Genomic DNA, 13,039 nt, shown 5'->3' on the forward strand with positions numbered 1-13,039 from the left:
TTCTCTGAAAACATCTACTCAATGTGCAGCTGCAGTCCAAAAAGCGAACAAAATGCTGGAAATAATTAAGAAAGGGATAGATAATAGGACAGAAAATATCATGTTGCTGCTATATAAATCCATGGTACTCCCACATCTTGAATACTGTGTGCAGATGTGGTCACCCCATCTAAAAAATAATATCTTGGAATTGGAAAACATTAAGGAAAGGGCAACAAAAATGATTAGGGGTATGGACCGGCCTCCATATGAGGAGAGATTAATAAAACTGGGACTTTTCAGCTTGGAAAAGAGACGGTTAAGGGGAGATATGATTGGTTTCTATAAAATCATGAGTGGTATAGAGAAAGTAGATAAGGAAGTGTCGTTTACTCCTTCTCATAACACAAGAACTAGGGGGTCACCAAATGAAATTAATAGGCAGCAGGTTTAAAACAAATAAAAGGAAGTACTTCTTCACACAACGCAGTGTCAACCTGTGGAACTCCTTGCCAGGGGATGTTGTGAAGGCCAAGACCATAACAGGGTTCAAAAAAGAACTAGATAAATTAATGGAGGATAAGTCCATCAATGGTTATTGGCCAGGATGGGCAGGAATGGTGTCCCTAACCTCTGTTTGCCAGAAGCTGGGAATGAGCAACAGGGGATGGATCACTTGATGATTACCTGTTCTGTTCATTCCCTCTAGGGCACCTGGCACTGGCCACTGTTGGAAGACAAGAAACTGGGCTAGATGGACCAGTATGGCCTTTCTTATTCCAGAAAACAGTTGTCTTTCTGCATTAGTAACTGATAAAGTTGGTTGTTGGATTCTAATTTCCCGTGAGGTCATTTAAAAATAATTGAAAAATCTCTTCTTATACCTATGCTTGATGTTCTACAGCAGGACATATAGAGGTGCGCTCTCTCTCTCTCTCTGTCTATTTCACAGTCAATAAGAGCTCAGGAATGTGGTTGATATCTTCCCATTTTCCCCCACTTATCATGATATGCTCCTAAATACTATGTACTACAATTCCTAAAAGATTAATTTGCTGTCTACATTTGTTGTATTATTCCTTTGAGGCAAAGTACAATTCATTAACCTTTCTTAGCATAGCAACCTCCTTGCAACACTGTAATTTTAAAAAATGCTAAATTCTTTAAGCTCCTGATCAATACATCTTATGAATTCTAGCAGCTAAGCTATGTTGAAAATTGAAATCAGTATTTGAAGTTCTGATTAATTTTGACTGTATTCACAAAACCCCTCTCAGCCCCTCAGTGGTGATTCAGCTTCACTAATACAGAATTAGATTAGGCATTATCTACGTAATTCCATATGAAGGTATAGTATCTACATACAGTACAACATACCTGAACTATGTCACATTGAATCTAGATAACAGCTCTCTTTTCAACACTGGGAGAAAGGCACTGGACTAGTACTTAGAAGATCTGCATTTAATTCCTGCCCCAGCCAAAGATTTCGTATGTGGCCTTGGGCAAATTCCTTAAAATCACTATGCCTGTTATTTGTAGAGCTAGTTGAAAACTGCAGTTTCCATCCTGCGTAAAATTCCAATATTTTGAAATTTGTTTTGGTCTCAAATCCAGTCAAAACAGTGGAAATAGCAACAATTTTGTGGAACATAGAATCATAGAAGATTCGGGTTGAAGAGACCTCAGGAGGTCATCTAGTCCAACCCCCTGCTCAAAGCAGGACCAACGGTCAAGAATACCCTATCTCTTTCATTGTTCATAACTAAGATATTGCCTGCAGTGAGTCTATACTGAAGACTTTGAAACATACCAATTGCTATACTCAGACCCACAGTCCAGCATCCTGTCTCAAATAGTGCTTCAGACTAAGGCCTTAGAAACCTCACAACAGGCAGATGTGGGATAATCTTTCCTCCTCCTTAAAGGTCTCATTCTAAATCTTAATAGACATTTACTTAAGCATTGATATGAGGTTTTATCTCCCTGCGTATGTCTATATAGACCCACTTTGTTAGCACTAACTATAACAGCTCTAGATGATATGGTTTTTCATATCAGTGTCCAATTTTTTAATGAATCTTGGTAAGTTTTTGCTTCACCATCCCTCTTTAGTATTTCCTTTGACCAGTTTTGAATTTGCCACCTTTCATTTTCATTGAATGCCCACAAACAGTGAAATTATGCCTTTGTGCTATATTAGCCTCCTATTGTGTAACGGTTTTCTTGCTAATATGTGTGCCCAAAGTATATTACTTGTAAAAAATATATATATATTTTGCAGCTAAAATTCACATCTCTAGTTCCTGTAGGGAGGTTTCTCTTTAGGTTCTTTAAGTGAAAACAAATAGATCCAGCTGCATAAATAGTTTCTTATGTCTAGGGCCACCAGTGTCAACAGCTGAAACCAATATGGTTCTGCAGACCTACTGTAACACTGAAGGTGAACAGAAACCATTTACAAGATATTGTACTCTGGGAGGACTGAGAAGATTCTACTAACAAAATATATCTGAAAATACGGAGAGAAACAATATTAAAATTAACCTAAAATAGCATAAAACAGGTCCATGAATTTAAAAAGTCAAGGCACAAAGTACACTTTAGTATAATTTAAAAAACAAATATTTAGCATATATATGTCTTTAAAGCCTTAGAAAGTCTGAACTGTGTTGGAATTGCAATCTATAGCTTTAAGGGACAGGGGGTTCCTTAGTCCTGCTCGCAGGCTAGGGAGCTCTGTAGCAAAGCCTGGGATTGGGAGCAGTCACTTTGCAGACAGCCAGTCTACAGTAAGGTGGAGTAACTTGTGCCTCTCTATTTTAGGGAGCAGCCTGCTTTGTGTGTCTGGTTTATTTTTAGTTTCTTGTGTGTTTTTGAATTATACGAAATAAAATAGAGTTGTGTTGCAACCTTCCAGCAAGAGTATTTTGTTTTATCTATTTCTCTGGTTGTTTGCTGAGAAACATAAGTAGTCTAAAGGTAGAGGACAGTAAAGAGGGCCATTAATACTAAAATAGTGCAATAACACCGACTCATGTATTCCTGACACACCTAATACAACAGAGTGTGGATGTCACACTTTGAGCAAAAAGCGTCACTATATTTTCCCATTCTAAGATGTAGTCAAAAAGGGAAACAGCATAAAGAAATTGCAAATCCACTTACTTTGTCTCTTTATGGAAAAGGAAAAAATGTTGCGGTGATCTCGCTGACGTTTTAAGGGTTTCAGTGTTGATAAACTAGATCCAAACAAATGTTTCCTACTTGCAGAAAATACACATGCACAAATTGTAAAGGACACTGGAAAAACCACAGATGAACATAAAGTAAACATTAGAAACCAACAGAAAACAAACCTAAGCAGAACTGTTTCATAAAGCGTGACAAACATATGGAACCCATTACTTTTTGCTCTAATGGTCGTGTTTGACATTGATGACTTCTGGGGAGGAGACTAGAGGGCTGCTGAGGGCAGGGTAGGGTTGGGGGGAAAGGAAGGAAAGGATCAAGCTGAAAAGAGCAGTGTTGCTGCAATTGGGGAGAGCTGTTTTACCAGTTTTCCTGGTAGTCTGGGATTTTTAAGAAAGTCTTATGACAAGAGCCGTGGCAATGCTAGAGTTAGGGTTATGGTTTGACACTTAAAACAGGATTTACGCTCTCTTTGTCTCAAATAAAACAGAATTGGGTCTGCTCTGATTCCTAGCACATGTTCTCTGAGTGAAATTTGCATTTCCTGAAGTTTCAAGAAAATGTTTTTAATTAGTCATAGGATCACAAAGTCTGGTTCTCCTCTCAAACTGATTTTTACACCGGTGAGACTCCACTAACATCAGTGGAGTTACTCCTGATTCATACCAAGTGATAATCCAGTTATTCCATCTGATTTGTTCCATACACTACTAATCACAATTGGTTCTCAAACGCACAGGTACCAGCTTCACACACATACTTGTGGCACTTGCTCACAGAAATGAGACATGCAATGTACACAGTTCTGTGCCTAACTAGCAGGCCCTGTATATGTATATCTAGTAGTGAAATTTATTTAAGATTGTTTCAATAAAGAAAATATAATAGTCCAGGTGAATCATTTCACTTATAAATAAACAAGTCAAGGGTCCCATGCAGAATTAGAGCACAAAAACATGTCCTATGAAAAACAATTCATAATTTATACCTCTGAATTGCAACATGCACTACACTAGCTTAGCATCTGCAATGCCTCACTAGTATTGTATCTATTTCAGGTCCAATAATGTCTTTACTTATTTATAATCTAAAAGTCCTGATGCGTGGTTTCCTATGGGACAGATTCTTGTTGCTGCTTCAGTGGCAACCTTTAAAACATTTGTGTGTTCCACAGAAGGAGCAAAATGTCTCTTCAGCCTAGTTTACCTTTATTTCAAAGTAAGTGGAAGCAAAGTAACATTCTGTATCTGAACTGAAACATAAAATGGCAGCTGTGTCTGTAACAAGATTTGAGCTGCTCTGTTTAAAGGAGAAGAAAATGAATAACATTTTTCACTTACAGAGCTACTTATATCACAGAATTACTAACAAATAACATGGCAATTCTTACTATAATGCTGACTTACACCGTCACATACACACACACAATTTAAAACCCCATTTTACCAACCCCAACTGTTCAAAAATCATTAGTCAGGCCCCAAAAAGCATGATTTTGTTTAAAATTCATGAGTAAAAGAAATTGTTAGGAGCTCTTTATTTGGTTCTGAGACTTTGGGATTCATGTTTTTCTTTTCCAACCTTGTGCATTTACCTTACTCCAAGAGCTGAGGGGTTAAAAAAAAACATCAAATATCACAAGACTCATAAAATCACTAGAGGTGGTAATGCTAGAAACTGTTGAAATGCTTGAACGCTAATCAGACTGACTTAGAAATGGGCACATTACCACAACAAAAGACTGCATCAGGATAGTCCACAAACAGAATATTATACTGTTGCTCAGTGGCACAATATTTTGCTCTAAAGCAGGAGTGGGCAAACTTTTTGGCCCGAGGGCCACATCTGGGAATAGAAATTGTATGGTGGGCCATGAATGCTCAAAAAATTGGGGTTGTGAGGGTGGGAGGGGGTGAGGGCTCCGGGATGGGGCCAGAAATGAGGAGTTCAGGGTGCGGGAGGGGGCTCCAGGCCGGGGCAGGGGGTTGGGGTGCAGACTCCAGCTGGGGGTGTGGGCTCTGGGGTGGGGCTGGGGATGAGAGGTTTGGGGTGCAGGAGGGGGCTCCAGGCTGGGATTGAGGGGCTTGGCAGGAAGGAGGGGGGATCAGGGCTGGGGTTTGGGGCGCAGGGAGAGGCTTGGGTGCAGACTCCAAGCAGCACTTACCTCAAGCGGCTCCTGGAAGCAACAGCATGACCCTTCTCTGGCTCCTACGTGGAGGGGCTGCCAGGTGGCTCTGCATGCTGCCCCATCCTCAGGTACCGCCCCTGCAGATCCTATTGGAGCACTGGAGGGGGCCATTGGAGCACTTAGGAGCGAGAGCGGAGCCACGTCATTGCTTCCGGGAGCCCTGTGGTGTGGTCCCCGACCCTGCATCCTGGCTGGAGTGGCGGAGCGGGGCAAGCCCCAGACCCCACTCCCCAACAGGAGCTTGTGGGCTGGCTTAATGGCTTGTGGGCCAGATCCAGCCCACGGGCCATAGTTTGCCCACCCCTACTCTGTTCAGAAGAACTGGGCCCAAACTATGTCCTTTTGAAATCTATGGCATAACTCCCTTAGAATTCAATGAGAACAGGATTGGGCCCAATAGTAGATTTAAATGGTGGGCAAAGTTTCCAGATGATTTTTGCCAAATTCAGAGTGTGCAAACATACACTAGGATTGCAGACTAGGCACAAGGAAATGTATGGTCACAGCTGAAAGTCACAAAATAATGAATACATCAAAACAAATTTTCTTTGATTGCAAAGTTGCCTTTGTTGTAGATGGATGTCTGCATTGTGAAATTGTATTGGAAAATAGTGTGTATTGAATATTATCACATATATTAACCTATTAAAACCAGATGTTCAAAAATCTAATATAATATGCCTAGAAATTCCAAAACAGATTGTATTACTACTCCATCACCACATTACCTAAAATAGTACTGCTCAGCTGTATTTTGTTATGACTTTACTATGGCAATTATGTTTCTACAGGTTTTAGGCTGATATTATGACACAGACCAGTTTCTGTAGGTTCAGTGTACCAGAGCAACTTGCTTTCTCAACAGCTGAACATGTATAACTCTATGGCATATATTCTCTCTTTCCCTGGAATTTACATAAACATAATATGCCTCAAATCTGTGACTTCTGAGCATTGCAAAAAGCTGTGTGCAACCTAAGAGAGATTTTTTCCTTTAAGTAATTCTTGTGTATTTACAACATGTTTGAAGTTGGAATAAAATTTTAGTAACTTATTTTTCTTCTTCGAGTGATTGCTCATATGCATTCCAGTTAGGTGTGCGCGTACTGCGTGCACGCTCGGCAGAAGATTTTTACCCTAGCAACACTCGGTGGGTCGGCTGGGCGCCCCCTGGAGTGGCACCGCTATAGCGCTAGTTATATACCCCAGCCGACCCGTCCGCTCCTCAGTTCCTTCTTACCGCCCGTGACGGTCGTTGGGACAGTGGAGTGCGGCACTGCTGACCTCCACAGCCCTAGCTTCTCACTTGTTTTCTCTACATAGTTGTTGTATATAGTTCATTAAATATAGTTAGATTTAGTTTACTAGTTTGTGTAGTTAGCATATAGTTACTCGGGGAAATTGGGGGGGGCTAGCCCCTTCTCTTTCCCCCAACCCGGTGCGGGCCCATGCCCAAGGCACCGGGATTTAAGCCGTACTCGGCCTGCCAAAAGCCGAAGCCGATTCGAGACCCTCACGATTCGTGTCTGCGGTGCTTAGGAGAGTCTCACCTTCCCGATAAGTGCTGCATTTGCAAGTCCTTCAAGCCAAGGACAAAAAAGGAGCGGGTCTTTCATTTGAAGCAGCTCCTAATGGAGTCGGCACTTAGCCCTGCGATGCCGGCTCCGGCCACCCCACAGTCAGCCTCGGTGCGGAGCGCGCCAGCGGTTCCTGTACGTTCCGGTACCGAGGTCCAGCGGAAGCAGCAGCTGGCACCGGCTCCCCGGCACCGTTCCCTCTCTCCGTCGGGAAAACGCAAGGTGGCACCGACCTCCTCAAAGAAGGTCTCTGCACCTGGACCTGTCACCCGACCCCCGGTTCCGGCACCGGCAGTTCTGGTGCTGGCACCGACAGCGCAACAACCGAGCGCTGTGCCATTGACTCTGGCACCACAAGGGCCGTCGAGTCCGGTACCACCTTGCTCCCCGGTACACACCGCGGTCGAGCTCACTCTCCCGTTGACGCCTGAGACTTTTTCGACGGCGAGAGAGCTTATAGCCTTGACAGAGCCAATGCATTCTCAACCCCCGGCACCGCCGGTGTGGGTTGTTAAATCAGCGGGCAAGCCGGCTATAATGAGGCCTCCTTCCCCTGACCGGCAGGACAGACGTTACTCCAGGTCCCAGTCCCGGAGGCGTTCCCGTTCACGCTGCTCCAGATCTCGACACCGCTCACAGTCCCGGTACCGCTCTCCATCGCGGTACCGGTCGTACTCGCGGAGACGATCCCGGTACCGGTCTCCAGACAGGCACTATCGGCACCGATCCGGCTCTCGGTACCGCTCCCGGTACCGGTCCTCCAGCAGCCGTTCCCACCGTCGGGACTCGAGATCCCGGTCGACCTCCCGGCACCGGCACGGTAGATGGTCCCGGTCTCACTCCCGGCACCGTGAAGAGCGGCACCGTTCCCCGGCACCGTCCAGGGACAGAACGGCGGCGTCGGTGGCGCAGTCGCATAGTCTCTTGGTACCGCCTTGGCCTTCGAGACAGCCATCCGTCTCCTCCCAGGCCGACAGTGCAGCTGACCAGCGCACCGAGCCTCAAGGCCAAGACCAAGGTCCTCCTCAATGGGCCTTCTGGACTCTATGGGCGTACCATGAGGCGCAAGGAGCCCCCTTTGCCACTCAGCGCTCCGGGCCCTCCGACCACCGAGCGCCTGAGGCCACGGTCAGCAGACCTCCTCCCACAGCCGTGGAAGAGGGGCCGCGGATGTCCGTTGATGCTGAGCATCCCCCTGTCGAAGAGGCCCCACAGCAGCTCGCTGAGCCTCCGCAGGACACTCTGGTCCTGGGCCTGTCATCCTCTTCCTCCCCGGATGAGGCGGTGGCATGGGTGTCCGCCTCGGGACCTCCTCCGATTGACCTTCGGTCCCATCAGGTCTTGTTGCGGCGGATAGCCCAGAACATAAACCTGCCAATTGAGGAGGTGGCGGAAGATGACGACCCAGTTATCAATATAATCTCGGCGGATGCGCCTCTGCGAGTGGCCCTGCCATTTATCCACATTATTCGGCGGAATGCGGATACCGTTTGGCAGTCACCGGCTTCCATCACTCCGACCGCCCGAGGAGTGGAAAGGAAGTACATGGTCCCGTCCAAGGGCTACGAGTACCTCTATACTCACCCTGCTCCATGCTTGTTGGTGGTCCTATCGGTTAATGACCGTGAACGCCATGGCCAACAAGCGCCGGCGCCTAAGTCTAAGAAGGCACGGCGCATGGACCTTTTGGGACGCAAGGTTTACTCTGCCGGTGGCCTTCAGTTACAGGTTGCCAACCAACTGGCTCTCCTGAGCAGATACACCTTTAACACCTTGGTGTCTCTGTCAAAATTCTCCGAGCTTGTGCCACAGGAGTCCCGTCCTGAGTTCACGGCTCTGGTGGAGGAGGGTAAGAAAGCGTCCTGATCGGCCCTCCAAGCCTCTCTGGACTCAGCAGATTCGGGAGCCAGGACCCTGGCCTCTGGGGTAACCATGAGGCGCATTTCGTGGCTTCAGGCCTTGACGCTGCCGCCGGAAGTCCAACAAACCATTCAGGACTTGCCCTTTGATGGCCAGGGTCTCTTCTCCGAGAAGACCGACTCAAGGCTGCAGACCCTTAAGGACGGTCACGTCACAATCCACTCCCTGGGCATGCACACCCCGGTTACCCAGAGGAGGTCCTTCCGGCCACAACCATACTGCCCGTACAGCCAGCCCAGGCTGTACGGATAACAGGCGCCGGGGCAGAATGAACCGGCGCAGACAGTCGGGCAATCAGGGGAACCAGTCCCAACCACCCTCGAAGCCTGCTTCAGGGCCTAAACAGAACATTTGATGGGACGCCCGAGGACGGCCCACCAGTTTCGTTACCGGATCCTTCCCCGTTGTTTTCCAACCGTCTCTCCCAATTCCTACCAGCTTGGTCCCAGATAACATCAGACAGCTGGGTACTTTGCACGGTGCAATCTGGTTACCACCTTCAGTTTGTTTCGCCCCCTCCCTCCCACCCACCCTACCCGTCCCTCTTCAGGGACCCCTCTCACGAGCAATTCCTCTTGCACGAGGTCGAGACTCTGTTGAGTTTGGGTGCCATAGAGGAGGTGCCAGAAGGCATGCGGGGCAGGGGTTTTTACTCCCGCCGCTACTTCCTGATCCCCAAGGTGAAGGGAGGTCTGCGTCCAATCCTAGACCTCTGAGAGCTCAACAGATTTCTCGTGAAGCTCAAGTTCCGCATGGTGACCCTGGGGACCATTATTCCCTCCCTGCATCCGGGAGACTGGTTTGCCGCCCTCGATATGAAGGACGCGTATTTCCATGTCACCATTTTCCCTCCTCATCGACGCTACCTTCGCTTCGTCGTCAACCACCAGCACTACCAATTCACGGTGCTCCCCTTCAGCTTCTCCACGGCACCGAGGGTCTTCACCAAGTGCATGGCGGTGGTTGCCGTGGCCCTCCGCCGCCGTCGGATACATGTCTACCCGTATCTCGACGACTGGCTGATCCGCGGAACGTCCCAGCAACTTGTAACACAACAAATGTCCCTGATCATAGGGCTTTTTCAAAAGCTAGGCCTTATGATCAACACCGAGAAGTCTACCTTGACTCCAATGCAGAGGATAGAGTTCATCGGCGCAGTCCTGGACTCCAATCTGGCCAGGGCCTGCCTCCCTCTGCCTCGACACCAGTCCATGGCTTCCATCATCCGAAGCCTACAGTCCTTCCCGACGACAACGGTGCGCACCTGCCTCAGCCTCCTAGGCCACATGGCAGCGTGCACTTTCGTGACCCTATATGCGAAGCTCCGCCTTTGCACCTTTCAAACTTGGTTAGCGTCGGTTTACCGCCCGCATAGGGACTCTATAGACACGGTGGTCACAATCCCGAGGTCGGCCCTTGAATCGCTCAACTGGTGGTTGGACCCAGAGGTGGTGTGTGCCGGGGTCCCGTTGCGCCCCCCACCCCACCCCTCCATCACTCTGACCATGGACGCCTCGGCCATGGGGTGGGGTGCGCACCTCGGCAGCCTACACACCCAGGGCCTCTGGTCACCCCGCGAGCTGACCCTGCACATCAACATCAGGGAACTGCGAGCGGTTCGCTTGGCGTGCCAAACCTTTCGCTCCCACCTCCAAGGTCGCTGCGTGTCTGTCTTCACAGACAACACGACAGCGATGTTCTATATAAACAAGCAGGGCGGGGCACGTTCCTCCCTGCTTTGTTCGGAAGCGATGCGACTGTGGGACTTCTGCATAGCCCACTCCATGCACATAGTAGCATCGTTTCTTCCGGGAGTACAGAACACGCTGGCGGACCATCTCAGCAGGTCATTCCTCTCCCACGAATGGTCGATTTGCCCCGATGTTATCCACACAGTTTTCCGGAGGTGGGACTTTCCCCAAATAGACCTGTTTGCCTCCAAAGAGAACAGGATATGCCACCAGTTCTGCTCTTACCAGGGACGCTCCCAGGGTTCCCTATCCGACGCGTTCCTCCTGCCGTGGACGGATCACCTGCTGTATGCCTTCCCTCCGTTCCCCCTCATACACCGGGTGCTATTCAAGCTCCGGAGGGACAGGGCTCGCCTCATTCTCATTGCTCCGGCTTGGCCGAGACAGCACTGGTACACCCTGCTGTTCAACCTCTCAGTGCGGGATCCCATTCCCCTCCCGTTATGGCCGGACCTCATAACACAGGACTTCGGCAGGCTTCGCCACCCGGACCTGCAGTCCCTTCACCTTACGGCTTGGCTCCTGCGTGGCTGACCCGAGCAGAGCGTGACTGTTCCACTGCAGTACAGCAGGTGCTCCTGGAAAGCAGGAAACCCTCCACTCGGTTGACTTACCTCGCCAAGTGGAAGCGTTTCACACACTGGTGCGATCAGAAGGATCTGAACCCTCTCCTGGTGCCTATTCCCAAGATCTTGGACTACCTCTGGTCACTCAAGGAGCAAGGCCTCGCGGTCTCCTCCTTGAAGGTGCACCTGGCGGCCATTTCCGCCTTTAGACCCAGCATAGGGGAACAATCCATCTTCTCTAATCAGATGGTTTCCCGCTTCCTTAAGGGGCTAGAATGATTGTACCCACAGGTACGGCGCCCTACACCTACCTGGGATTTGAACTTGGTTTTAGCCAAGCTTATGGTAGCCCCCTTTGAGCCCTTGGCCATGTGTTCCCTACTCTATTTGTCCTGGAAAACGGCCTTCCTCGTTGCTATTACTTCAGCGAGACGAGTTTCTGAGCTTCGCACCCTAATGGCTGACCCGCCGTATACCATCTTCCATAAGGACAAGGTGCAGCTTCGGCCACACCCCGCCTTCCTCCCTAAGGTGGTGTCGGCTTTCCATGTAAACCAGGACATCTTCCTCCCGGTTTTCTTCCTGAAGCCACACGCATCACGTCGGGAACAACAACTTCATAGCCTCGACGTGCGTAGGGCCCTCGCTTTTTATATAGAGCGAACGAAACCCTTCCGGCGTTCGCCCCAGCTATTTGTAGCGGTTGCAGATCGCATGAAGGGCAAGCCAGTCTCTGCTCAGCGAATTTCGTCCTGGGTTCCGTCATGTATCAGGACATGCTACGAGCTTGCTCGGGTTCCAGCTAGCCATTTCACTGCTCATTCTACAAGAGCACAAGCCTCTTCTGCCGCCTTCCTGGCTCATGTCCCGATCCAGGACATCTGTCGGGCGGCTACCTGGTCTTCCGTTCACACCTTTGCTTCCCACTACGCATTGGTGCAACAATCCAGAGACGATGCAGCCTTTGGCTCAGCAGTCTTACACTCTGCCACGTCTCACTCCGACCCCACCGCCTAGGTAAGGCTTGGGAATCACCTAACTGGAATGCATATGAGCAATCACTCGAAGAAGAAAAGACGGTTACTCACCATTGTAACTGTTATTCTTCGAGATGTGTTGCTCATATCCATTCCAGACCCACCCTCCTTCCCCACTGTCGGAGTAGCTGGCAAGAAGGAACTGAGGAGCAGACGGGTCAGCAGGGGTATATAACTAGCGCTATAGCAGCACCACTCCAGGGGGCGCCCAGCCAACCCACCGAGTGTTGCTAGGGTAAAAATCTTCCAACGAGCGTGCACGCGGCACGCGCACACCTAACTGGAATGGATATGAGCAACACATCTCGAAGAACAACAGTTACAACGGTGAGTAACCGTCTTTTTCCCACTGATTAAAATGTAATAAGGAACAATAAAATCTTATCCTATGAGGACTGGTTAATTTCTCAATCAGTTCACATTAATAGATTCCAGGAATGTTATTACAAGCATGGAAAGCCTGCGCTTAGCAAGCTGATGAGCTTAAAAATAACTTTTGTCTTTTTAAAGAATAGAAACATTATGTACTTCAAAGCATGGTGGACCTCTAAAATATACTTGAGATATTATTATGATAGCGGTTACATGACTTGCTGCATGTACATGTTTTGTTCATGAATGGTACATATTCTGGAGAGAGAATAAATAGGACTAATGATTTTGAACTCTTCATTCACAGTAAAGAATTTCTGGCCTTTTAAAATCTTCTGGACCATTTATGGTTTGAGTGTTCAATCTACTAAGGGACTCTCAGTGATTTTGCTCAGGAGGAAAGTGAACAAAAAGTAAATGATGAAATCAGCTACCATTTGTAAAATGCTTTTAAGAT

At 48.2% G+C, this 13,039-nt stretch overlaps 1 protein-coding gene across 1 annotated transcript in view; it reads left to right on the plus strand.

The window, feature by feature from the left end:
• KCNK2 (potassium two pore domain channel subfamily K member 2) overlaps positions 1–13,039 on the plus strand; it is a 231,127-nt gene that overhangs the window by 41,979 nt on the left and 176,109 nt on the right. The gene's annotated exons all lie outside the window — the stretch shown is intronic.

This window comes from Mauremys mutica, chromosome 3, assembly GCF_020497125.1.
Source record: "Mauremys mutica isolate MM-2020 ecotype Southern chromosome 3, ASM2049712v1, whole genome shotgun sequence".
Taxonomy (NCBI): domain Eukaryota; kingdom Metazoa; phylum Chordata; order Testudines; family Geoemydidae; genus Mauremys; species Mauremys mutica.